Below are 27501 nucleotides of genomic sequence, written 5' to 3'. Positions count from 1 at the left end.
TGTCTTCTGTTAGCTTTTGAATTTGTTTGCTCTTGCTTCTCTAGTTCTTTTAATTGTGATGTTAGGGTGTTGATTGTAGATCTTTCCTGCTTTCTCCTGTGGGCATTTATTGCCATAAGTTTCACTCTAAACACTGCTTTAGGTGTGTCTCAGAGATTCCGATACATTGTGTCTTTGTTCTCACTGGTTTCAAAGAACTTATTTACTTTGCCTTAATTTCGTTATTTACTCAGTAGTCATTCAGGAGCAGGTTGTTTAGTTTCCATATAGTTGTGTGGTTTTGAGTGAGTTTCTTAATCCTGAGTTCCAACTTGATTGCACTGTGGTCTGAAAGATTGTTATAATTTCCATTATTTTGCATTTGCTGAGTAGTGTTTTACTTCCAATTATGTGGTCAATTTTAGAATAAGTGTGATGTGATGCTGAGAAGAATGTATATTCTGTTGATTTGAGGTGGAGAGTTCCATAGATGTCTATTAGGTCCGCTTGGTCCAGAGCTGAGTTCAAGTCCTGAATATCTTTGTTAATTTTCTGTCTCATTGATCTGTCTAATATTTACAGTGAGGTGTTAACGACACCCACTATTATTGTGTTGGAGTCTAAGTCTCTTTGTAAGTCTCTAAGAACTTGCTTTATGAATCTGGGTTCTTCTGTATAGCTCTTCTTGCTGCATTGATGTCTTTACCATTATGTCATGCGCTTCTTTCCCTTTGATCTTTGTTGGTTTAAAATCTGTTTTAACAGAGACTAGGATTGCAACTCCTGCTTTGTTTTGCTTTCCATTTGCTTGATAAATATTCCGCCATCCCTTTATTTTGAGCCTATGTGTGTCTTTGCACATGAGATAGGTCTCCTAAATACAGCACACCAATGGGTCTTGACTCTTTATCCAATTTGCCAGTCTGTGTCTTTTAATTGGGGCATTTGGCTCATTTACATTTAAGGTTAATACCATTATGTGTGAATTTGATCCTGTCATTATGATGCTAGCTGGTTATTTTGCCCATTAGTTGATGCAGTGTCTTCATAATGTTGATGGTCTTTACATTTTGGTTTGTTTTTGCAGTAGTTCATACCAGTTTTTCCTTTCCATATGTAGTGCTTCCTTCAGGAGCTCTTGTAAGGCAGGCTTGGTGGTGACAAAATTCCTCAGCATTTGCTTTTCTGTAAACGATTTTATTTATCCTTCCACTATGAAGCTTAGTTTGGCTGGATATAAAATTCTGGGTTGAAATTCTTTTCTTTAAGAATGTTGAACATTGGCCCCCACTCTCTTCTGGCTGGTAGGATTTATGCAGAGAGATCTGCTGTTAGTCTGATGGGTTTCCCTTTGTGGGCAATCCAACTTTTCTCTCTGGCTGCCCTTAACATTTTTTCCTCATTTCAACCTTGGTGAATCTGACGACTATGTGACTTGGGGTTGCTCTTCTCAAGGAGTATCTTTGTGGTGTTCTCTGTATTTCCTGAATTTGAATGTTGGCCTATCTTGCTAGGTTGGGGAAGTTCTCCTGCATACTATCCTGAAGTGTGTTTTCCAACTTGGTTCCATGCTCCCCATCACTTTCAGGTACACCAATCAAATGTAGGTTTGCTCTTTCTACATAGGCCTATGTTTCTTGGAGGCTTTTTTTCATTCCTTTTCATTCTTTTTTCTCTAATCTTGTCTTCACACTTTATTTCATTAAATTGATCTTTAATCTCTGATATCCTTTCTTCTACTTGATCAATTCAGCTATTGATACTTGTGCATGCTCCATGACATTCTTGTGCTGTGTTTTTCAGCTCCATCAGGTCATTTATGTTCTTCTCTAAACTGGTTATTCTAGTTAGCAATTCCTCAAACCTTTTATCAACGTTCTTAGCTTCCTTGCATTGGGTTAGAACATGCTCCTTTAGCTCAGAGGAGTTTGTTATTACCCAGCTCCTGAAGCTTACTTCTGTCAATTAGTCAAACTCATTCTCCATCCAGTTTTGTTCCCTTGCTGGTGAGGAGCTGTGATCCATTGGAGGAGAAGAGGCATTCTGGTTTTTGGAATTTTCAGCCCTTTTGCACTGGTTTTTCCTCATCTTCGTGGATTTATCTACCTTTGGTCTTTGTTGTTGGTGACCTTTGAATGGAGTTTTTGTTTGGTCAAACTCTTTTTTTTTTTGATGTTGATGCTATTGCTTCTGTTTGTTAGTTTTTCTTCTAACAGGCCCCTCTTCTGCAGGTCTACTGCAGTTTGCTGGGCGTCCACTCCAGACCCTGTTGGCTGGGTAGCACCATCAGAGGCTGCAGAACATCAAAGATTGCTGTCTGCTTGGGTAGCACCACCAGAGGCTGCAGAACAGCAAAGATTGCTGCCTGCTCCTTCCTCTGGAAGTTTTGTCCCAGAGGGGCACCCAACAGATGCCAGCTGGAGCTCTCCTGTATAAGTTGTCTGTCGATCCCTGCTGGGAGGTGTCTCTCCATCAGGAGGCTCAGGGATCAGGGACACACTTGAGGAGGCCATCTGTCCTTTATCAGAGCTCGAGCATTGTGCTGGGAGATCCACTGCTCTCTTCAAAGCTGGCAGGCAGGAAAGTTTAAGTCTGTTGAAGCTGCACCCACAACTGCCCCTTCCCCCAGGTGCTCTGTCCCAGAAAGGTGGGAGTTTTATCCATAAGCCCCTGACTGGGGCTGCTGCCTTTCTTTTAGCAATGTCCTGCCCAGAGAGGAGGAATCTAGGGCGGTAGTCTGGCTACCACGGCTTTGCGGTGCTGTGGTGGGCTCTGCCCAGTCTGGACTTCCCAGTAACTTTGTTTACACTGTGAGAGGAAAACCACCTACTCAAGCCTCAGTAATGATGGATGCCCCTCCCCCCACAAAGTTCAAGCATCCCAGGTCAACTTTAGACTGCTGTGCTGGCAGTGAGAATTTCAAGCCAGTGGATCTTATCTTGCTGAGCTCTGTGGGGGTGGGATCCACTGAGCAAGACCACTTGACTCCCTGGCTTCAGCCCCTTTCCTGGGGAGTGAAGAGTTCTGTCTCACTGGCATTCCAGGAACCACTGAGGTACCAAAAAAAAAAAAAAAAAAAAAAACTTCTGCAGCTAGCTTGGTGTCTGCCAAACAGTCACCCAGTTTTGTTCCTGAAACCCAGGGCTCTTGTGGTGTAGGCACATAGGCAGAGGTTGGAAGATTTTGGAGGGTTCAGAAGAAGACAGGAAGATGAGGGAAAGTTTGAAACTTCTTAAAGACTGATTAAATGGTTGTAATCAAAATACTGATAGTGATATGGACAATGAAGTCCAGGCTGAGGAGGTCTCAGACTGAAATAAGGAACTTATTGGGAACTGGAGCAGAGGCCACCCATGTTATGCCTTAATAAACTGCTTGATTGAATTCTGTTCATAACCTAGGGATCTGTGAAAGTTTGAACTTTAGAGTGATGACCTAAGGTATCTGGTGGAAGACACTTTTAAACAGCAAAGTGTCCAAGATGTGGCTTGACTGCTTCTAACCGCCTATACACAGATGCAGGAGCAAATAAATAAGTTGGAACTTATATTTAAAGGGAAGTAGGGTGTAAACATTTGAAAAATTTGCAGCCTGGCCACGTGGTAAAAAAGCAAAGTCCATTTTCAGGGTAGAAATTCAAGCAGGCTTTGAAATTTGCATACCTAAAAAGGAAGCAAGTCTGATAGCCAAGACAATGGGAAATGGCCTCAAAGGCATTTAGGAGATCTAAGAGGCAGCCCCTCCCACCACATGCCCACAAGTTTAGGAAGACAGAATGGTGTCCTGGGCCAGGCCTGAAGCCCCACTGCCCTGTACAGCCTCAGGAAACTTCTCCCTGCATCCCAGACACTCCAGCTCCAGTCTCAGCTGTGGCTTAAAGGGCCCAGTTACAACTCCAGCCACTGCTTCAGAGAGTGCAAGCTGTAAGCCTTGGAGACTTCTATGTGTTAATGTTGTGGGTGTGCAGAATGCAAGAGATGAGGCATGGGAGCCTCCACCTAGATTTCAGAGGATATATCTGAAAAGCCTGGCTGTCCAGGCAGAAGCCTGCTGAGAGGGGTTGTGCCTTCACAGGAAACCTCTACTAGGGCAGTATGGAGTGGAAATGAGTGGTTGGAGCCCCCACACAGTGTCTTCACTGGGTCACTGCCTAGTAGAACTATGAGATGAAGGCCACCATCCTCCAGATCCCAGGGTGGTTGAGCCAATGGCACATCCATGTGCCCATGTGCCCTAGATGTGAGGCATGAAGTCAAAAGAGATTATTTTGGAGCTTTAAGATTTGATGACTGCCCTGCTGGGTTTTGAACACGCATGGGGCCTGTCACTCCTTTCTCTTGGCTGATTTTGCCCTTTTGGAATAGGAATGTTTACTCAATGTCTATAACCTCATTGTATTTTGGAAGTAACTAGTTTCTTTTTTATTGTTGTTGTTTTTGTTTTTCTTACAGGCTCATAGGTAGAAGAGACTTGCCTTGTGTCAGATAAGACTTTAGACTTTGGACTTTTGAGTCAGTGCTGAAATAAGACTTTGGGGGACTACTGGGAAGGCATGATTGCATTTTGCAATGTGAGAGGCATATAAGCTTTGGGAGGGGCCAGAGGCCAAATAATACGGTTTGTATCTGTTATCTCACCAAATCTCAGGTTGAATTTGTAATCCCCAATGTTGGAGGTGGGGCCGGGTGAGAGGTGACTGGATCATGAGGGTGGCTTTCTCATGAATGGGTTAGCACCACCCCTTTCATTCCATCCTCAAGATACTGAGTAAATTCTCACGAGATCTGGTTGTTTAAAGTGTGGGGGACCTCACTTTCACCCTCTTGCTCCTGCTCCTGCCATGTAAGATGTCAGTGCTCCCCCTTCAACTTCTACCATGATTTTAAGTTTCCTGAGGCCTCCCCAGAAGCTGAACAGATGCCAGCATCATGCTTTCTGTACAGCTTGAAGAATCATGAGCCAATTAATCCTCTCTTCTTAGTAAACTATCCAGTCTCAGGTATTTTTACAGCAATGCGAGAATGGACTGATATAATAACTAAATATCTATCAACGCAGGACTTATAAATAAATTATGGTACATCCATAAACTGGAACATTCCAGTTTGCATATAAAAGGATATGCTAATTTGGAAAGATCTCTAAGACATAGTAATTGAATAAAGCAAACTAGGTGTAGTATGTATGATGAGATAGATATAAATTGTATTTATACTTGATTGAATTTACATAATTTTTGAAAGGAACGTAAGAAACTAATAAAACATGTTTTTAGTTTGGGGCTGGTGCCAACTAATAGACGATATACTAGGGTAAGAGTGAGAGAACCATTTTTTTTATTTTTGCACCAGTATAGCAAATAAATACAAAAAATTTTGTACATCACCTGTCATATTTCCTTAGTCTCTTAGTTGTCCCTTATCTTGATATTTCTATTCTGTTTCTATTTTCATTTTGTGGTTGTAACTTGCCACATTCTTGATGAGTAGAATATTTTCTGATTTCTGCATACCTCCCACATTTATTACCTATTGAAAAAATTAAATCAATAAAAATGAAATACATAATCTCCCTGACAGAAGTTTTTAACAATTTCTCACGTGCTCTCAAGGCATTCCTCACTTAACAATCACATCTTAGTTATATTAGACACCATGCTAAGTACTGGAAATACATAAAGCAAAAAGAGAGAGAAGAAGGGAGAAGAAGAAAAGAATGGAATCTCTGCTCTAAAGGAACTTGCATTCTAGTGTGCAAATATATGTCAGGTAGCAATAAATTTTTAAATTAACTGTCTTGAAAATAATGCCATTTTAAAAAGCTTTGCAAATAAAGATAAATATAATAGAGCACTAAAAATGAGGATGTAGCTTGATTTGAAAGTAATCTTACTGTGACATAATTTACTCATAGATTAACTGGTTTGTCCATTGTCAGGTGGATGTCTTTCTTTTTTCTATTCCATGTGTGTCTGTTTCAGTTAAAAATGGGTAAGAATTTCTTTCTACATGAAGCTTCTTGGAACATTAAAAACATCTTGGAAATATTTAAATGCCAGAATTATTTGGAATTGATATTACTCAGAATAGTCCTGATCAATTACCATTGCCTTCTATCCTAGGAAGATGTATAGAGGAAATGATGATATCTTCTCTGATGTCTCCTAAAGTCTTCAAAACATCAATGTATCCTTCCAACCAATGTTTCCACCATGCTCTGAGGTTGATTGGCTGGTAAAATGGCCAATGCCAATGCTACCAGAGTTTAGGTCCTTTAAGAGAGACTGTTTTGTTGTTTTTTTCCATCCGCTATAATTCTTGAAAATTTTCCTAACAGAGTAAGTTCAGCACCTTTTAAATGCCTTTAACCTTCTGAATCTCTAATTAGTATAGATATAGTTCCTCTTAAACATTTCAGTGGGTGAGTTTTCCTGACGTATCTCCCTGGTATCTTTTACTTTAGCAGCTTAGTCCCAGATCTAATAACATAAAGAATCAAGAAAAACAAAATCATTAAGGGGAAATTCATATAGCGAGGAGAATATGAAAGAAATAAAGCTAGATCCTCTGAATGTCATTGACCTCTAGAAAGGAACTGAAACAGTGGGCCTGTGGGGTAGAACATAAGAAGGAGGAAGGGCCCTGAGAGGTAATTAGAGACAGGAAAGCAAAACCAGAAATAACTGGTCAATTCTTTTTCTACCTTCTGAAAATCATTATAAATGGTCTCTGAACCTTCAATAACCAGAGGTCCCTGCTCCTAAAGAATTTGTACTTAATTCCTTCATAGAAGGAACATTGGTAGGAATTAGTGTTTTATGCAAGCATCTTCTTGTTATATCCATTAAGCTTTGCCTGGAGAAAACTTTTGTTATGATTTGGACTCATTAGGGGTGTCTTGGGAAAAAAAATTATATAAAGTTTTGAGATTGGGTTTGTGAGTTTAGTATTCCACAACTCTCATGCACTAGGGGAGAATATATTTGCATTCTTCTCTACCTTAAAAATCACTAACCAGTTATCACAAATTCTTTATTGCATTATGATAGCCTATATACCAGAAAGGTGAAAAGGAGAAAGATTAAAATTATATTTTCACTGTGTTAACATTTAATCATTACTTCGAAATGCCAGTTTTAAAATTAATAGCTTTTCAAAAATAATTAATTACATGTTCTAGGCCAATAAATAGCTTTGAAAATTAAACATTTAACTGAAATCATATAGCTAATAGTTAATAAAGATAACATCATTTTTGTTTCCTTTGCTTACTGAATTTATTGTGATGTTAAAATTACTTGATTTGTGTAAATTATCCCTGCCCAGTCCTCTAGCAAAATTTGGAATGATTGTATAACTTAAATAATTTCTATATTAAAAATTTTAACTGTCTAATTCATCTAGCGAATATTATTTTATTTAAATTTGTGAAACAAATGAAAAGTAAACAAATCGCAAGGCTCTAGATTTGCAAATAAGTCAATAAATAAAACTAAAGTCGAATCACACATTTATTTTCCTATCATGCTGGTTTGTTTTTGATGAATTCTATATTACTACAAGTCTCACAAGAGAATAAAATTTTTGAAATAAATACTGTAAAAATTCAGATTTTTTAAATGTGTGAGTTATTTGAGGTATATGTCCTCAATTTAAATAAATTAACTCCTTTCTTTTCCCCTGGCATTTTATGAAATTTAATGCACAAATATATGTGCATTCCAAAGTGTCAAAAGATTATTTTTATGTGTCAGAAGATTCAATCCATGCTTCTCTTAAAAATTTAGAACTTGTTTACTTCTAAGGCTGAGTGCATTTTAGAATAACTTTGTGTTAGCTACAAATAACAATCTTTTCAAGCCCTAGCAACCAAGCTCTGCCTCAGCAAAGGCCTTTGAAGAGTTTCTTTCACTGCCTTTGCCCCTCCCTCCTTCTGTACCCACCCAGGTCCTCAGCATCACAATTTCAAAAAGTAGAGGGGGAGGAAGGGAGGAAGGGAAGAAGAGAGGGAGAGAGGGAGGGAGGTAGGGAGTGAGGGAGGAAGGATGGATGGAAGGAACGTAGGAAGGAAGGAAGGAAGGAAAATGTGGAGGGAGGGAGGGAAAGAAACTTGTTAAAAATGAGGTAGTTCAGTGTTTTATGGTTTAAAAGTATACGAAAGCCAAATATACACATTATCACCTACTTAACATGCAAGTTTGGGGATACAATACTTCAGCAAACAATAGGTTTATTGGTTATAAAGGCTCCAGTAGAAGTTTCTTGCCAGTGTGTGGCTTTTTCATGAAGAAAAGGGGGAAAAATGATTTGGAAATGAGCCACCTTTATTTTTAAATTCCCCAGTCAATATGTTGCCACAGCAACCAAAGTTCTTGCTATCCGGGAAAAGACAGATGTCTTTGCTTCAATCAAGATGCAAAGCTAGAGAAAAAAAAAAAGAAAAAAAAGCAATGAAAATACTTCATTTCATTATTTGAAAATGTGAATTGCCCTGAGCTGGCTTTGAGCCATAGTTCTTATCCACAGTATCCATCAACATGTATTCAAGTCCCTCAATATTGCAATACTTCATTTTCATTAATTAAATAATTACATCAAATGCTGTCTCATAACATTCGGTTGAATTCATTCATTGTCAAAAATGTCATTCGATTTTAAATAGTTCATAGTATTATGTAGTTTATTGACAAATATGATGTTTAAATCTATTTAATAAGAGTGGTTGTGTCCAGAGGAAAGGAAAGATGGGAACCACAAAAGGTCTGCCAAGAAAAAGAACCAGAGAGCCTCCTTTATTTTAACATTGTTGTTGACCTATGTGTGCTTATCCCTTAACCCTTGAATCTTAACTAAAATGAAAGTAAAGTAATTTTTGAATGCTTAAACTAACAAGAACAAAAAGGGTACAAGAAGAGACAACAGTAGACAAAAGATTACAACAAATTTTTGAATATGGGAAACAAGTAACAAGTGAATTAACAAAATCGAGATCTTTGGAAAAAATACTGAACAGTGAACAAATGTAGAGAGAATTACACATAAACTCGAGAGTGAGGTCTAGAGAAAGCAGAATGCTGAGACAGAAAATATAAAGAGATTCAGTCGAAACTGGGCTTCAAGAAAAGTCGGAGCTTTTAGCCCCTTTTCACCTACTGTGTGCTGGAGAGGAAAGGGAAATTTCATGCCTGAGACTTAGACAACAGGCAAATAAAGTAAAGATGAAGGGGTGGCTCAGCTCTAGAAATTAAAAAAAATAATAAAAATTTTGCATATTAGAGTCTACAATTTCCTTCCCCACCCTACCAGAACTCTCACTAGGAAGGATTCAACCTTCTGGGTATAAACAATTTTTATCTGAAGAAATTGAAAACAAAAGCAGCACACACACACATTTTAGCATCATTCCAGTAGAAGAAATAGCTTGCCACCAAATCACCCAGAGGAGAATCCCACAAGTTAACAAACCCTTCTCACATGCAGAGTTCTCGATCCACGTTAACTTGTTGCATACTTCATCACACATAGCTTAAAGACTAAAGAAAGGGGCAGGACTAAATAAGAACTTAGATGAAATAAAGACATTGCTGGGCAAAGAATAAAAAGGTAAGTAAAACTATTGTTAATTACCTCGTAGAGAAAGAAGATACTAAAAAGAATTGAGAGCTATAAAATGGAACATCAAAGGTAATTAAGACTCCTGATAATTAAAAATATGCTATCCAAAATTTAAAAAGGAAACTGAAATAAACTACACAAAATTCTAAAAAGTGTTAACAGAAAAAGTTATAATAGTAAAAAGTTATAGAATTAGATGATCAGCCCACGTGCTCTAACTTCTAAATTATACATACAAAGAAATAGAGAAGCAAAAAGGGAAGAAATTATCAAAGAAAGAATACAACACATTTTTCCCCCTGATTATTCTGGGCTTTCATTGAAAGTTCTTTCAATAAACAAACCCAAGCAAGGCATATTGTACATATTTCAAAACATCAGTTATTAAAAGATATCCTAAAAACTCACAAAGAGAAAAAATGAGAGATCACAAAACATCAGATAAGTGAAAAACAGAATTCTCAACAGCAATACTACAAGTCAAATATACATGAACAGAAGAAACTAAAATTTATCTAGATAAACTGTTCATTTAATGTAAGAGTACAAAAAAGATATTTTCAGACATTGATGCAATAAAAAAATATATATTTTTCCATAAACACTTTCTTAGGAAGCTACTGGAAAATATACTCTTATAAAACAAACAAAGGAAAAAGAAGAACACTGTATTAGGGTTCTCCAGAGAATCAGAACCAATAGGTTATAGATAGATATATAGATATAGATAGAATAGAGGTATAGACATATAGAAAGATATTTATAATAAGGAATTGACTCTCTTAATTATGGAGGCTGTCACATGATCTGCCTTCTGCAACCAGGAGACTCAGGAAAGCTGGTGGTGTAACTCTAAGAATAAGAGGGCCAATGATGTAAGTTCTGGTCCAAAGACAGAAGAAGACTGATGTCCCAGCTCAAGCAGTCAGGCAGAGATAGAAAAACATCTCCCTTCTTCTGCCCTTTTGTTCTATTCATGCCCTCAGTGGATTGGATGGTGCCTATTCCCACTTGTATTGTGAAGGGCAATTGGCTTTGCTCTCTACCACTTCAAATGCTCATATCTTCCAGAAACAGCCTCACAGGCAAACCCAGAAATAATGGTTAGCCAATTATCTTGGTAACCCTTGATCCAGTAAAGTGGAGACTAAAATTAAACATCACAAACACAAAACTCAGGAAACAGAATGCATCCTAAGAAAAAAGGAAGGAAAGTACTTCGTTAATGGGGAGTAGCAAATCTATCAAGAAAATTGTTTTTACTAGAGAGGTATACTGAAGATAGTGAGATGGAGATCTGTAGAAAAACAGTGGCAGCAACCTTAGATCTTCTAGAATGTATGTTTGTAGAATCTTTATTCATAATCACCCAAACTGGGAAAAAAAAAGATGTCCTACAATGGGTGAATGAATAAACAAACTTTGGTACATCTATACAATGGAAAATTATTCAGTGGTCAAAAGAAATGCACTATCAAGCCACAAAGAGACATGGAGGAAACTTAAAGGCATATTACTAAGTGAACGAAGACAATCTAAAAGGCTACATATGGTGTGATTTCAACTAACCCACATCCTGGATAAAACAATATTAAAGAGTTTGTCCGTCTGTGGTTGACAGAGGTTCAGGTGGAGTGGGAAGAGGGATGAATACATAGATGAAGCACAGGAGATTTTTAGAATGGGGAAACTATGCTGTATGATATTTTAATGCTGAATAAATGACATTATGCATTTGTAAAAACCATAGAAACTGTGCAACACAGTGAAAGAAAACAATGTTAAACTACAGTTTTTCATTAATGATAATATATAATATTGGGTCATCAATTATAACAAATGAGCCACACTAGTGCAAGATGTTAAAAATAGGGGAACAGTGTGCAAGGGATATATGTGAGGTCTCTGTGCTTTCTGCTCAATTTTTCTGTACACTTAAAACTGTTCTAAAAAACAAAAGCTGTTAATTAAAAAGTATAAGTTAAAAAATGAAATAAATAAATTTATAGAAAGTCATGCCAATAAAATATGATGCAAGAAATATATCTGAGTAATGAAGTGTTATTTATAAAAGGAATCATGATGATTGTTTGGGTCAAGAGTAAACTATGCATTCATTATTTATGAATGCATTCTGTTCTAGGTACTCTTCAATTGTTTAAGATATATTCGTAAACAAAACAATAAAACACTTTGTTCCTAAGAGGCTTAAGGTATAGTGATATTGCATAATCATAATTTTTTTAAAAAATAAAAATTAAATACTGATTATTGTTTTAGCCCCTATGTATTATATAGTTATAATGATGAATAAATATATTAGAAGTAGAAATAGAAAGAAGGAATTAAGTCCTTATCTTTCACAGCAAGAAATCAACTGAAAATGTATATAATTAATCAATAAATATCAGTATAGATTTACAATGTAGAACTATGTAGGTAAATACCAGGAAAACATGTAGAAGAGTCAAATGTGGTTGATTCTGCAGAGAAAGAGAGGCACATGGATGGGTTGTGAGAGAGGCGGCAAATGACTGCTATTTCTCATTATGAGACTACTGATAGTTTGATTTTTAAAATGTGTACACGTATAAATCATATAAATTTGAATGATTTAGAAAATAAATCTAATAATTAAAGAGCTTGTATCACCAAGACAATCCTAAGCAAGGGTAGGGCACCAAGTGGGCTCTTGGGGTCCCCAATTCCATGACTCTTAGACTGCATTTCTGGACCTGCCCTGGGCCAGAGGAAAACCCACTGCCCTGACGGATGAGTCCAAGGCCAGGCAGCATTCATGACAAGCTGACTTAAAAGACCTTGGGCCTTAAGGGAATATCAGCAGTAGTCTGGCAGTACTCCCCCTGAAGTGTTAGTGGCTACAACATGAGGCTCCTCTGCCTTTGGAAAGGGGAGGGAAGAGTGGGAAGGACTGCATCATGTGGTTTGAGTGTCAGCTCACCTGCAATACAATAGGACACCAGATAGAATTCTAAGGTTTTTGACTGTAGTCCCTGACTCCTAGATGACACTTCTGGACCTACCTGGGGCTTAAGGGACCTCAACGCCCTGAAGGGAATGACACAGGCCTGGTTGGATATGCCACCTTCTGACTGTAGACCCCAGGGCCTTAAGTGAATATAGGTAATAGCCAGGGAGTGGCTACAGCAGACTTTGGGCAAAACCCAGTGCTGTGCTGACTTCAGTTCTGAACCAGTGTAGTCACCGCGGTGGTGGCGGCCACAGAGGTGCTTGTGTCACTCTACCTCCAGCTTTAGGCGACTCAGAACAAGGAGAGAGACTGTACATTTGAGAGAAAGAAAGGGAAGGAAACAAGAATCTCTGTCTGGTAATCCAGAGAATTCTCCTGGATCTTGTCCAAGACCATCAAGGCAGTACTTCTATGAGTCTGTTAGAACCACAGTGTTACTGGGCTTCCAGTGCCCCTTAAAGGAGATACCTCTTCAATCACAATACCCAAGTTTTTCAAATATCTGAAAAGCCTTCCCAAGAAGGATGGCTATAAATAAGCACAAAGAGTGAAAACTACAATAAATACTTAACCCTTCAATGCCCAGACACGAAGAACATCTACTAGCATCAACATCATCCAGGAAAAAGTAACCTCACCAAATGAACTACATAAGACACCAGGGACCAATCCAGAAGAAACAGAGATATGTGGCCTTTCAGACAGAGAATTCAAAAAAGCTGTGTTGTAGAAACTCAAAGAAATTCAAGATAACACAGAGAAGAAATTCAGAATTCTATCAGATAAATTTAACAGAGACTGAAATAATTAAAAAACAATCAAGCAGAAATTCTGGAGCTGAAAAATGCAGTTGGTATACTGAAGAATGCATCAGTCCTTCAATAGCAGAATGGATCAAACAGAAGCAAGAATTAGTGTTATTTGAAAATACACAGAGGAGCCAGCTGAGGTGGCTCATGCCTGTAATCCCAAAACTTTGGGAGGCCAAGGTAGGCTGATCACTTGAAGCCAGGAGTTCAAGACCAGCATGGCCAACATGGTGAAACCTCATCTCTACTAAAAATACAAAAATTAGCCAGGTGTTGTGGTGCATGCCTGTAATCCTAGTTACCTGGGAGGCTAAGGCACAAGAATCACTTGAACATGGGAAGTGGAGGTTGCAGTGAGCTGAGGTCATGCCTCTGCACTCCAGTCTGGGTGACAGTGAAAGACCCTGTCTCAAAAAAAAAAAAAAAAATAGAAAAGAAAAAGAAAATGTACAGAGGAGACAATTAAAAAATAAATAAAGAATAAAAAACAATGAAGGCAGCCTACAGGATCTAGAAAATAACCTCAAAAGGGCAAGTCTATGAGTTACTGGGCTTAAAAAAAGGAAGTAGAGGAAGAGATAGGGGTACAAAGTTTATTCAAACAGACAATAACAGAGCACTTCCCAAACCTAGAGAAAGATATCAATATCCGAGTACAAGAAGGTTATAGACTATCAAGCAGATCTAATCCAAAGAGACTGCCTTAAGGCATTTAATAATCAAACCCCCAAAGGTCAAGGATAAAGAAAGGATTGATTATAAAAGCAGCAAGAGAAAAGAAACAACATACAATGGCTCCAATATGTCTGATGGCAGACTTTTCACTGGAAAACTTACAGGCCAGGAGAGTGGTATGACATATTTAAAGTGCTGAAGGAAGAAAGCTTTTACTGTAGAATAGTATATTCAAGGAAAATATCTTTCAAACACGAAGGACAAATAATGACTTTCCCAGACAAACAAAAACAGAGGGATTTCACCAATACCAGACCTGTCCTACAAGAAATGCTAAAAAGAGTACTTCAATCAGAAAGAAAAAGATATTAATGAGCAATAAGTAATCACCTGAAGGTACAAAACTTGCTGGTAATAGTAAGTACACAGAATGTTGTATTTTACAAACACAGAATATTATAACACTATAATTGTGGTGTATAAACTTCTCTTAAGTAAGAGAGACTAAATGATGAACCAATCAAAAATAATAACTACAGCAACTTTTCCAGACTTGTTCAATACAATAAGACATAAATAGAAACAACAAAAAGCTAAAAAGCAAGGGGATAAAATTAAGGCATGGGGCCAGGCATGGGGGCTCACACCTGTAATCCCAGCACTTTAGGAGGCCGAGGTGGGAAGATCATGAGGTAAGGAGTTTGAGACCAGCCTGACCAGCATGATGAAACCAGTCTCTACTGAAAATACAAAAATTAGCCAGGCGTGGTGGCTAATGCCTATAATCCCAGCTACTCAGAAGGCTGAGGCAGGAGAATCACCTGAACTTGGGAGGCAGAGGTTGCAGTGAGCCGAGATCATGCCACTGTGCTCCAGCCTGGGTGACAGAGCAAGATTTTGTCTCAAATAAATAAATAGTTAAAATTAAGGCATGGAGTTTTTAACAGTGTTCTTTTTCCTTGTTTGTTTATGCAAATAGTGTCAAGTTGTTATCAGGTTAAAATAATGGGTTATAAGATAGCATTTGCAAGCCTCATTGCAACCTCAAACCAAAAAAGAAACATAATGGATACACACAAAATTTTTAAGCAAGAAATTAAATCATATCACTAGAGAAAATCACCTTCACTAGAGGAAGACAAGAAGGAAAGAAACAAGGAAGAGAAGATCGCAAAACAACCAGAAAACAACAAAATGGCAAAAGTAAGTCCTTATCAATAATATCATTGAATGTAAATGGACTAAGCTCTGTAATCAAAATACATATACTGGCTGAATGAATAAAAAAACAAGACTCATTGATCTGCTGCCTACAAGAAATACACTTCATCTACATAGACACACAGAAACTGAAAATAAAGGGATAAAAACAGATATTCTGTGCCAATGGAAACCAAAAATAGAGTAGGATTAGCCATACTTACAACAGACAAAATAGATTTCAAGACAAAAATTATAAGAAGAGACAAAATCACTATATAATGGTAAAAAAGTCACTACAGCAAGAGGATATAACAATTCTAAAGATATATGTACCCAAAACTGGAGCACCCAATATATAAAAGAAATATTAGGCTGGGCGCAGTGGCTCATGCCTGTTAATACCAGCACTTTGAGAGGCTGAGGCAGGCAGATCACAAGATCAGGAGATTGAGACCATCCTGGGTAAAACAGTAAAACTCTTTCTCTATTAAAAATACAAAAAATTAGCCAGGTGTGGTGGTGGGCGCCTGTAGTCCCAACTACTCGGGAGGCTGAGGCAGGAGAATGGCATGTACCCAGGAGGTGGAGCTTGCAGTGAGCCGAGAGACTGTGCCACTGCACTCCAACCTGGGCAACAGAGTAAGGCTCTATCTCAAAAAAAAAAAAAAAAAAAGAAGAAGAAGAAAAGAAAAAAATATATTATTAGAGGTAAAAAGAGAGATAGCCCCCAGTACAATAAAAGCTACAGAATTCAACACCCCACTTTAAGCATTGGACAGATCTTTCAAACAGAAAATCAACAAAGAAACATCAGACATAATCTGCACTATAAACTGAATGAATCTAATGGATATTTACAGAACATTTCATCCAAGAGCTGCAGAATACACATTCTTTTCCTCAGCACATGGATCATTCTGAAGGACAGGCTATACATTAGGTCATAAAACAAGTCTTAAAACATTTATATATATATAATATATATAATATATAATATATAATATATTATATATTATATATATTATATATATAATATATTATATATTATATATTATATAATATATATATAATATATATTATATATATTATATAATATATATAATATAAATATTATATATATTATATATATATTATATAATATTTATATTCTATATATCTCAAGCATATTCTCTGATCACAATGAAAAAAACTAGAAATTAATAACAGGAAATTTGGAAAATATATAAACACATGGAAATTATACAATATTCTCCTGAATGACCAGTGGATCAATGAAAAAATTAAGAAGAAAATTGAAAAATGTCTAAAAACAAATGACAAACAAAACACAATATACCAAAACCTGTGGAATACAGCAAAAGCAGTACTCACTGGGAAATTTATAGCTACAAGTGCCTACATCAAAGAAAGAGGAAAAACCAAATAATCAATCTAACGATGTGTCTTAAAGAACTACACAATTGAGGACAAACCAAACTCAAAACTAGTAGGAGGAAAAAAATAATAAAAGATCAGAGCAGAAATAAATGAAATTGAAACAAAAAATACAAAACAAAAGATAATTTTTTTTAAAAAAGTTGTATTTTTTTGTTGGGATTATATATTGTTTCTTTCCTTTTTATTATACTTTAAGTCCTAGGGTACATGTGCACAATGTGCAGGTTTGTTACATATGTATACATATGCCATGTAGGTGTGCTGCACCCATTAACTCATCATTTATATTATGTATATCTCCTAATGCTTTCCCTCCCCACAACAGGCCCTGGTGTGTGATGCTCCCCTTCCTGTGTCCATGTGTTCTCATTGTTCAGTTCCCACCTATGAGTGAGAACATGCAGTGTTTGGTTTTTTGTTCTTGCGATAGTTTGCTGAGAATGATGGTTTCCAGCTTCCTCCATGTCCCTACAAAGGACATGAACTCATCCTTTTTTATGGCTGCACAGTATTCCATGGTGTATATGTGCCACATTTTCTTAATCCAGTCTATGACTGATGGACATTTGGCTTGGTTCCAAGTCTTTGCTATTGTGAATAGTGCCACAATAAACATACGTGTGCATGTGCCTTTATAGCAGCATGATTTATAATCCTTTGGGTATATACCCAGTAATGGGATGGCTGGGTCAAATGGTACTTCTAGTTCTAGATCCCTGAGGAATCACCACACTAACTTCCACAATGGTTGAACTCGTTTACAGTCCCACCAACAGTGTAAAAGTGTTCCTATTTCTCCACATCCTCTCCAGCGCCTGTTGTTTCCTGACTTTTCAATGATCACCATTCTAACTGCTGTGAGATGGTAGCTCATTGTGGTTTTGATTTGCATTTCTCTGATGGCCAGTGATGATGAGCATTTTTTCATGTGTCTTTTGGCTGCATAAACATCTTCTTTTGAGAAGTGTCTGTTCATATCCTTCGCCCACTTGTTGAAGGGGTTGTTTTTTTCCTGTAAATTTGATTGAGTTCTTTGTAGATTATGGATATTAGCCCTTTGTCAGATGGGTAGATTGCAAAAATTTTCTCCCATTCTGTAGGTTGCCTGTTCACGCTGATGCTAGTTTCTTTTGCTGTGTAGAAGCTCTTTAGTTGAATTAGATCCCATTTGTCAATTTTGGCTTTTGTTGCCATTGCTTTTGGTGTCTTAGACATGAAGTCCTTGCCCATGCCTATGTCCTGAATGGTATTGCCTAGGTTTTCTTCTAGGGTTTTTATGGTTTTAGGTCTAACATGTAAGTCTTTAATCCATCTTGAATTGATTCTTGTATAAGGTGTAAGGAAGGGATCCAGTTTCAGCTTTCTACATATGGCTAGCCAGTTTTCCCAGCACCATTTATTAAAGAGGGAATCCTTTCCCCATTGCTTGTTTTTGTCAGGTTTGTCAAAGATCAGATAGTTGTAGATGTGTGGTATTATTTCTGAGGGCTATTTCCATTGGTCTATATCTCTGTTTTGGTCCCAGTACCATGCTGTTTTGGTTACTGTAGCCTTGTAGTATAGTTTGAAGTCAGGTAGCATGATGCCTCCAGCTTTGTTCTTTTGGCTTAGGATTGACTTGGCAATGCAGGCTCTTTTTTGGTTCCATATGAACTTTAAAGTAGTTTTTCCCAATTCTGTGAAGAAAGTCATTGGTAGCTTGATGGGGTTGGCATTGAATCTATAAGTTACCCTGGGTAGTATGGCCATTTTCATGATATTGATTCTTCCTATCCATGAGCATGGAATGTTCTTCCATTTGTTTGTATCCTCTTTAATTTCATTGAGCAGTGGTTTGTAGTTTTCCTTGAAGAGGTCCTTCACATCCCTTGTAAATTGGATTCCTAGGTATTTTATTCTCTTTGAAGCAATTGTGAATGGGAGTTCACTCATGATTTGGCTCTCTGTTTGTCTGTTATTGGTTTATAAGAATGCTTGTGATTTTTGCACATTGATTTTGTATCCTGAGACTTTGCTGAAGTTGCCTGTCAGCTTAAGGAGATTTTGGGCTGAGGTAAATGGGTTTTCTAAATATACAATCATGTCATCTGCAAACAGGGACAATTTGACTTCCTCTTTTCCTAATTGAATACCCTTTATTTCTTTCTCCTGCCTGATTGCCCTGGCCAGAACTTCCAACACTATGCTGAATAGGAGTGGTGAGAGAGGGCATCCCTGTCTGGTGCCAGTTTTCAAAGGGAATGCTTCCAGTTTTTGCCCATTCAGTATGATATTGGCTGTGGGTTTGTCATAAATAGCTCTTATTATTTTGATATAAAAAAGTTGTATTTTTGAAAAGTCAAAGAAAATTGACAAACCTTCAACCAGACTAATTAAAAAAGAGAGAAGGCCCAAATAAATAAAATCAGAAATGAAAAAGGAGACATTACAACTGATACTGCAGAAATTCAAATGATTATTATTGGCTACTATGAGCAACTATAGTCAATAAATTGGAAAATCTGCAAGTAATGAGCAAATTCCTACGTACATACAACCTACCAAGATTGAATCAAGAAGAAATACAAAATCTGATCAGACCAGTAACAAATAATGAGATTGATACCATAATAAAAAGTTTCCCAGTAAAGAAAAGCCCAAGACCCAATGGCTTCACTGCTGAATTCTACCAAACATGTAAAGAAGAACTAAATATCAATCCTATTCAAACTATTCTGAAAAACTGAAAAAGGGGGAATACTTCCAAATTCATTCTATGAGGCCAGTATTACCCTGATACCAAAACCAGACAAAGACATATCAAAAAAAGGAAACTTCAGGCCAATATATCTGATGAATACTAATGCAAAAATCATAAAACAAAATGCTGGCAAACCAAATTCAGCAATATATTAGAAAGATCATTCATCACGATCAAGAGGGATTTACCCCTAGGATGCAAGGATGGTTCAACACACACAAATCAATCATGTGTGTGATACATCGTATCAACAGTACTAAGGACCAAAACCCATATGAGCATTTAAATTGATGCTGAAAAACAGTTGATAAAATTCAACATCCCTTCATGATAAAAACCCTCAAAAACTGGGGTTAGAAGTAACACATTTTAATATAATAAAATCCACATGTAACAGACTCACAGCTAGTATCCCACTGAATGGGGACAAACTAAAAACTTTTCCTCTAAGATCAGGAACACAACAAGGATGCCCACTGTCATCACTGTTATTTATCTCAGTACTGGAAATCCTAGCCAGAGAAATCAGGCAAGAAAAAGATAGAACATTCAAAGCGGAAAGGAGGAAGTCAGTTATCCTTGTTTGCAGGTGATATGATCTTATGTTTAGAAAACACAAAAGATTCCACAAGAAAATTACTAGAACTAACAAAGTTGCAGGACACAAAATCAACATACAAAAATCAGTAACATTTCTATATGCCAACAGTGAACAATGTGAAAAAGAAAATTTTCAAAATCCCATTTACAATAGCCACACATAAAATTAAATACCTAGGAATTAACCTAAGAAGTGAAAAATGTCTATAATGAACACCATAAAATGCTGAAGAAATTGAAGAGGACACCAAAAAATGGAAAAATATTCCGTGTTCATGGATTGGGAGAATCAATATTGTTAAAATATCCTTAATAACCAAGGCAATCTACAGATTCAATGTAATCCCTATTAAAATACCAATGTCATTCTTCACAGAAACAGAAAAAACAATCCTAAAATTTATATGGAACCACAAAAGACCCAGAATAGCCAAAGCTATCCTAAGCAAAAAGAACACAACTGGAGGAATCACATTACCTGACTTCGAAATATACTACAGAGCTATAGTAACAAAAACAGCATGGTACTGGCATGAAAGCAGACACAAAAACCAATGGAACAGAATAAAGAACCAGAAACAAATCTGGTCTTTTCACTGTAGGTGTGTGAATTTTTGACAAAGGTACCAAGGACATACGCTGGAGAAAAAACAGTCTCTTCAATAAATGGTGCTGGGAAAACTCTATATCCATATGCAAAAGAAGGAAATGAGACCCCTATCTCTTGCCATATATAAAAAACAAATCAAAGTGGATTAAAGACCGAAATCTAAGACCTTGAACTATGAAACTACTACGAGAAAACACTGGGGAAAATCTCCAAGACATTGGTCTGGGCAAAGACTTCCTGAACAGCATTACCCCACAAGCACAGGCAACCAAAGTAAACACGGACAAATGGGATCATATCAAGTTAAAAAGCTTCTGCAGAGAAAAGGATACAATCAACAAAGCAAAGAGACAATGCACCGAATGGGAGAAAATATGTGCAAATTATCTGTTACGGTTTGAATTTGTGTCCTTGCCCTAATCTCATGTCGAACTGTAATCCCCAGTATTGGAAGTGGGCCTCGTTGGAGGTGACTGAATCATGGGGGTGGATTGCCCCCTTGCTATTCTCACAATAGTGAGTTCTCACACGATCTAGTTGTTTAAAAGTGTGTGGCATCTCCCCATTTACTCTCTTCCTCCTGCTCCCGCCATGGAAGTTATGATTCCTTCCTCTTTGCCTTCTATCATGACCATAAGTTTCCTGAGGCTTTCCTAGCCATGCTGCCTGTACAGCCTGCAGAACTATGAGCCAATTAAAGCTCTTTTCTTTATAAATTACCCAGTCTAAGGTAGTTCTTTATAGCAAAGCAAGAACAGACTAATACACTACCCCTCTGACAAGAGATTAACAATGAGAATATATAAGGAGCTCAAACAAGTCTACAGAAAACAAGCTAACAATGTGATGAAAAGATGGGCTAATGATTCAAATAGACATTTCTCAAAAGAAGACATACAAATGGCAAACTGGAATAAGAAAAGGGGCTCAACATCATTGATCAGAGAAATGCAAATCAAAACTACAATGAGATATTATCTCACCCCAGTTAAAATGGATTATATCCAAAAAACAGACAATAACATGGGTAGAACTGGAGATCATTATACTAAGTGAAATAAGCCAGGCACACAAAGACAAACATCTCATGTTCTCACTTATTTGTGGGATCTAAAAATCAAATCAATTGAACTCATGGACATAGAGAGTAGAAGGATGACTATCCGAGGCTAGGAAGGTTAGTGGAGGGTTAAGAGGGAGTGGGCTGTAATCCCAACAATTTCGGAGGCCGAGGCAGGTGGATCACTTGAGGTCAGACCAGCCTGGAGTTCCAGACCGGCCTGGCCAACAGGGCGAAACCCCGTCTGTACTAAAAATACAAAAATTAGCCAGGTGTGGTGGTGCACACCTGTAATCCCAGCTACTCCGGAGGCTGAGGCAGGAGAATTGCTTGAACCAGGGAGGTGGATGTTGCAATGAGTTGAGATCATGCCACTGCACTTTAGCCTGGGTGACAGAGCAAGACTCCATCTCAAAGAAAAAAAAAAAAAGCAGGCGGGGGAGTCAGACTTGGTTAATGGGTACAAAAAAATGAATAAGATATCCTATTTTAAAGGACAATAAGGTGACCATGGTCAATTATAACTTAAGGGTATATTTTTGAGTAACTTAAAAAATGTAATTGGATTGTTTGTAACTCAAAGGATAAATGCTTGAGGGGATAGATATTCCATTCTCCACGATGTACTGATTTCACGTTGCATGCCTGTATCAAAACATCTCATGTACCCCAAAAACATATACACCTAATATGTACTCACACAAAAAATAAACTGTAAACTATATGGGTACAGACTTCAAGGGAATTTGTAAGTAGAGGCATCTAGAGTACTCTGATTCTGACAATAATCCAAAATCTCCTTTCTAGTTGGACAGAATGAATAAAGAGTCTCCTCCAAAATCAGCCTCTATTTGATATTCCTATCATAGAGAAAAGAGAGTTCTCCTTAATTCACAGTTTACAATTATTTTTATTTCTCTAATATAGCAATATTTTAACCTTTGTTCTACAACTTAGGTAATAAAATTTAGAATAGTGACAATTATAAATAACAATATCATTGTACTGGTTATCAAACAACCCTAAGTAAGACACCATATACCCAATATGTTATACCAAAAATCATGCAGTAAAACACACATAATTTACTTTAACCACCAAGAATTTATAAGCCACAGAAAAAGTAATAGTAACATAGATTACAATGTGGTTTTTCCCCTCTATATTTATAACATGCATATTATGACATAATGGTGATTAAATTTGCTTCATTGTCTTTCCTGTAAAAATATGGCAGAGAATCTCCTTGGACTCACTGCTTTTAGAAAGATGGCATAAATAACATGGTATTTTTTACTGGTCTTAGGAGCACAGGTATAGATACATTGCAATCTGTTATCCCATGGAAGGATAAATCATTGAAAATGACCTACTTCTGGAGGCTGGGTCAGCAGCCACATTTTGGAGGAAAATAAGGTATACAGTGTTTTCTTTGCATTTCGAAGGTTAAAAGCAGGGGTCACACAATCAAATGCCTGCAGAGGCCAGAGAGTTAACATAATTAAACCCAGAGCAGACATCAAGGCCATAAGGAGAAATTATAACTGCGGTCATCAGAAGTGTATATAATCTTACCTAAGGGATTCAAATTATCTAAAGGGAACAGCAATAGCGACATGGTGCATTTCAAACTAAAAATATTTCCTGACCATATTTGGGCAATAGGCCATTGTTTGCAACATTTGGTTTAAAAGAAAAAGGCTAACATCTATATGTGGCTCCATAAAGGACAAGAGATAGTGCTGGGGCCCTGAGAAGCAGCAGACATTGCTGTCAGTCCTGAGCTCTTCTGAGAAATGGCTACATGTGTGCACAGAAAGATCTCACTTCAGAACTAGAACTTAAGGTACATCCAGCACTTTTGGCTGCACACATGCAGTCCTAGATCAGCCAAGGTTCATGAGAGCAGGGCATAGTTATTAACTGTCAAATTGTGTAGAACCACTCTTTCACAATGGAACTGCTGGCAAATACAGTGGCAATGACAGATTAATCATACCAGAGTTCTCACTCTGCTTCAGTGTGTGAAAACAAGGCACACACTAGTTTGAATAGGGAAAAAAAAAATCTAGCATTTCTAAAAATTTCTGGAAGTTATCAGTCAACGAGGCAGATAAGTACTTAAGGCATTTGTTGGGAATATAAATAAATGTGACTGCAATTTACCCCTAGAGTTGATAGAGAAATTTGCTGTGGTCACAGGTAGAAGAGGAAAGTTACATGTTTGTTGAGCTTGTTGAGAAGAAGCCATGGGGAGAACTTAATATTTCTAAGATTTCACACCACCAAGAACATTTCCCCTGAGGGAAAATATAGTCAAGCTAAGGCCATAACTTGTGTCCTTTCTCTTTATCTTTTTCTCCTTTTTCCTTCCAAGCTATGTTTGTGATTCTCCCTTGCACAATTATTCCCTTGGTAATGGGTCATGGCAACAAATAGATTCTCAAGCCTACTGGCATTACCCATTCAGGGCTCAACATTTCAGTCTAAGAAAGTATTTAGTTAGGGGTTTAGGATTCCCTAGTTAGGAATCCCCCGAGGCTATGAGAATGATTAACGATTAACACAAGATTTGTGGTTTAGACTTTCTTGTAAGAGAATCAGTTGGGCTCATCCTCATCAATCCAAAACAGCTTCTTTACCCAGACCTACTCAGCTGTGGTGTAGCTTCTTCTCTTAGGCTGACAGATTTCCATTTTTCCTGGTTCCTTTCATTTTGTGTTTAGAATGAGAGATAAATGTACACTAAGGTGGTGTGGGGTTTGGAGACTCACTTACCGGAATTCTTGAAATCAGGCTGTGTGTGTACTTCATCCCTATATGTCTTGCAGAAATAGTACACTGTCTTAGACAATATATGTGTTCAATGAATATTAATTTAAACTGTGAGTTAAGGCCAAATGGACTAGGCAAAGTGAAAATATACATAATGGTATCGGAAAATTTTAAAAAGGATAGCATTACACTTTTGGATATGAACTTAAGCAAAATCTTAAACAAGTGGATGTGTCCTGGGGGCAGATGCCCATTACTGATTAGGACCAGAGACTTTGTTAAGTGTTTCATTGTATTTAACATTTATACAAACCTCAGCTATTCCATTTAATTATGTAAATTTTCTCGACATAAATAAAAAAAAATTAGTGTTACTGGTCCAATATGAGTAGATTTAGATTTTCCAGTTATTCAAGTATGTTTTCTCATCTGGTGTTCACAAGCTGCATTTTCTAAGGGACAATGTCAGATAAGGGTATAATCAATAACTGTGGAATACAGTAGCAGATTAAGGTGCAACAACAGATAGAATCTGGTTCCATGAACCTGGGATTTCAACTCCTGAATTAAACAATGCAAATGCTTAGCTTAACATGGCAGAACATATTTCTTGGAAATTTTTTTTGGATGACTGGTTTCTTCCCAAAAAGACAATTATTTCCTAGAATATTTGGTTATTTTTTAACTTTTCCATAATTGATTATATATAATAAACTAGAACACATCACATGCATAGCTTCAAAGTTCACAACAAATTACAGGCTTTTTAAATGCTGGAATTTATCTATATTTTCATGAAAATAATTACAATTTGGCCATATTTTATCACATATGGTACACTTAAAAATTAAGCAAAATTAGTCTTCTGTCTTATATTACACTTGTATTACTTACTACACAAAGTATATTACACAGATCATACTTTGTTATGACTATAGAGAAACTATGCCTACTATGTTGACTGCTGTAACACAGTAATTCCATGAGCGTTTCAGAGTGCCTTTGGGAATTCCTCATAGTGACATGATATCCCAAACTGCCAGAACCCACATTTGGATATGTATGATTTCGCTTGAAAATATGTTAAATTGTATGTAGCCAAGCAGTTCTCCATTTGGCTACTCATCTGAGGAGTCCCAAGAGATTATGCATTTCTATTCTAGGGCTGGAACTATTTACCCTTTGAAAGAAATAAGAGGAAATAAAATAAACTCAAGCTGCCTTTAAAACTATTACTTAAAAGGCAATGTTACCTACATAGAAGATCTTCAGTAAAGCAACTAAATGCCTATTTAACACTTATGACATATTAAGAGGTTTATTATTACCTATATCAATGAAAGATTAAAGATATCTTAAAAGACTTTTTCAGGTTACAACTTGATTTGGATTATTTAAGCAGAATCCAATGAAAACCTGTTCTATTGGTAGGAATTGCTGACAAAGACTATTTAACAAATTCCTCTTAAAGAAACTGGTCAGATAATTGTTACTGTGATTTAATATATGGCTTTCAGTCTGTTTCTTGATAATTCTGAGTGAAAATGAATATGGGTGATTACCAATCTCTGCACAGAGTTTCAGTTGATGTGCAGACTGTAAGTAACTTTTCAGCCTTCTGCTTTTCCATTAATAAACTCAAATTCTTTTCTCAAAATCTATTTGCTCAATTCTGTCATGTGGGAAAACGGAGTAGGCAAAAAGTTCCCTATTCCTCCACAATGTACAACTAAAAACCCTGGCATTGTTATATAAAAGCAAAGAGAGCAAGCCTGATAAATAGGAAAAACAAACAAAGAAAAAAGGCAGAACAGCTAGCAGCTGGGAACATAAGGACCCAAGGAACACCATGATGGCAAGTTCCTTGGGTTTTCTTTTTTCACCACGTGTATCCCAGACTTGGAGCTGAAGAAGCTGGCAATCCAACAGATACAGGAAAAATAAAATAAAATAAAAGCCACAGAAAAATCTTACTCTTCCTAAACAAACAAAACAACAAGAACAACAACAACAACAAACCAGAATGGGCAGCCTAGCAAGACACCTTCAGTAATAACTGCCTGACTCAAGCCAAACATCATAAGAAGAATGGTGGTCTTATCCCCTTCCTCATCAACAAAGTCAGAGACAGGAATCTGACTATCTACTCCCATCTATTAATAGTAATAATAAGGTGTCCCCTCCTCTATCTGCAGAGGGTGGTGCCTGAAGGGGTTAGTGGAGAGTCAGTATTCTCACCACCTCCTGGAGCAAATGAGGTCACTCTCTCCACAGTGTCAGTAGAGGAATGTGGGAGCAGTAAAGAGGCACTCCTAGCCATCTTAGCCAGAAAAGTATGAGTAGATTTCACCTGGGGAGCCAGAATTCCCATCTCTGCCCAGCAGTAATGAGAAGCTCCTTCTCCAGGTGTTATTAGGCTGAGTAGGGAGCCTAGATTTCCACTCTCACCTAACAGCACTTACAAAGCAACAGCACTGAATCCCCCTCTCCAACTGTCCCGAGAGAGTGGCGTCAAAGAAGTCAGCTAAAACAAAGATATAAGTAAGATCCAGAGTCTCATACATAATAACAGAAGCTTCCAAGTTTCAAACAAACGTCACTGATTACTTTAAGAATTAGAAAATTCTCGAAGTGAATGAAGAAAATATTAATAGAAGTCAACACTGATGAGAGAGATATTAGGATTAACTGACAAAGACTTTACAGCAACCATCATAAAACTGCTTCAATTAGCAATTATGAACATGCTTGGGCCAATTAAAAAATACAAAGACTCAGAAATAAAAAATACATCTCAGCAAAGAGAGAGAAGATAAAAAGAATATTAGATAGAAATTTAAGAATTGAAAAATATGACTGATTTTTTTTAAATATAAATGGATGTGTTCAACAACAAAATGGAGAGGGAAAATGAAACAATCAATGGACTTGAAGATAGAAAATATAAATTGTCAAATGTGAGCAACAGAGAGAAAATAGACTAAAAATATAAACACAGTCAGAGGGA

General features: G+C 37.1%; 1 pseudogene; it reads left to right on the top strand.

The window, feature by feature from the left end:
• The window catches only part of LOC134728817 (putative uncharacterized protein FLJ45355), a 39821-nt pseudogene extending 12988 nt beyond the window's left edge, over positions 1-26833 (top strand).
• The last annotated feature ends 668 nt before the right edge of the window (positions 26834-27501 follow it).

The sequence above is a fragment of the Pan paniscus genome, chromosome 14 (assembly GCF_029289425.2).
Source record: "Pan paniscus chromosome 14, NHGRI_mPanPan1-v2.0_pri, whole genome shotgun sequence".
In the NCBI taxonomy this organism is placed as follows: Eukaryota; Metazoa; Chordata; class Mammalia; order Primates; family Hominidae; genus Pan; species Pan paniscus.
This window is presented reverse-complemented; position numbering and strand designations above follow the sequence as displayed.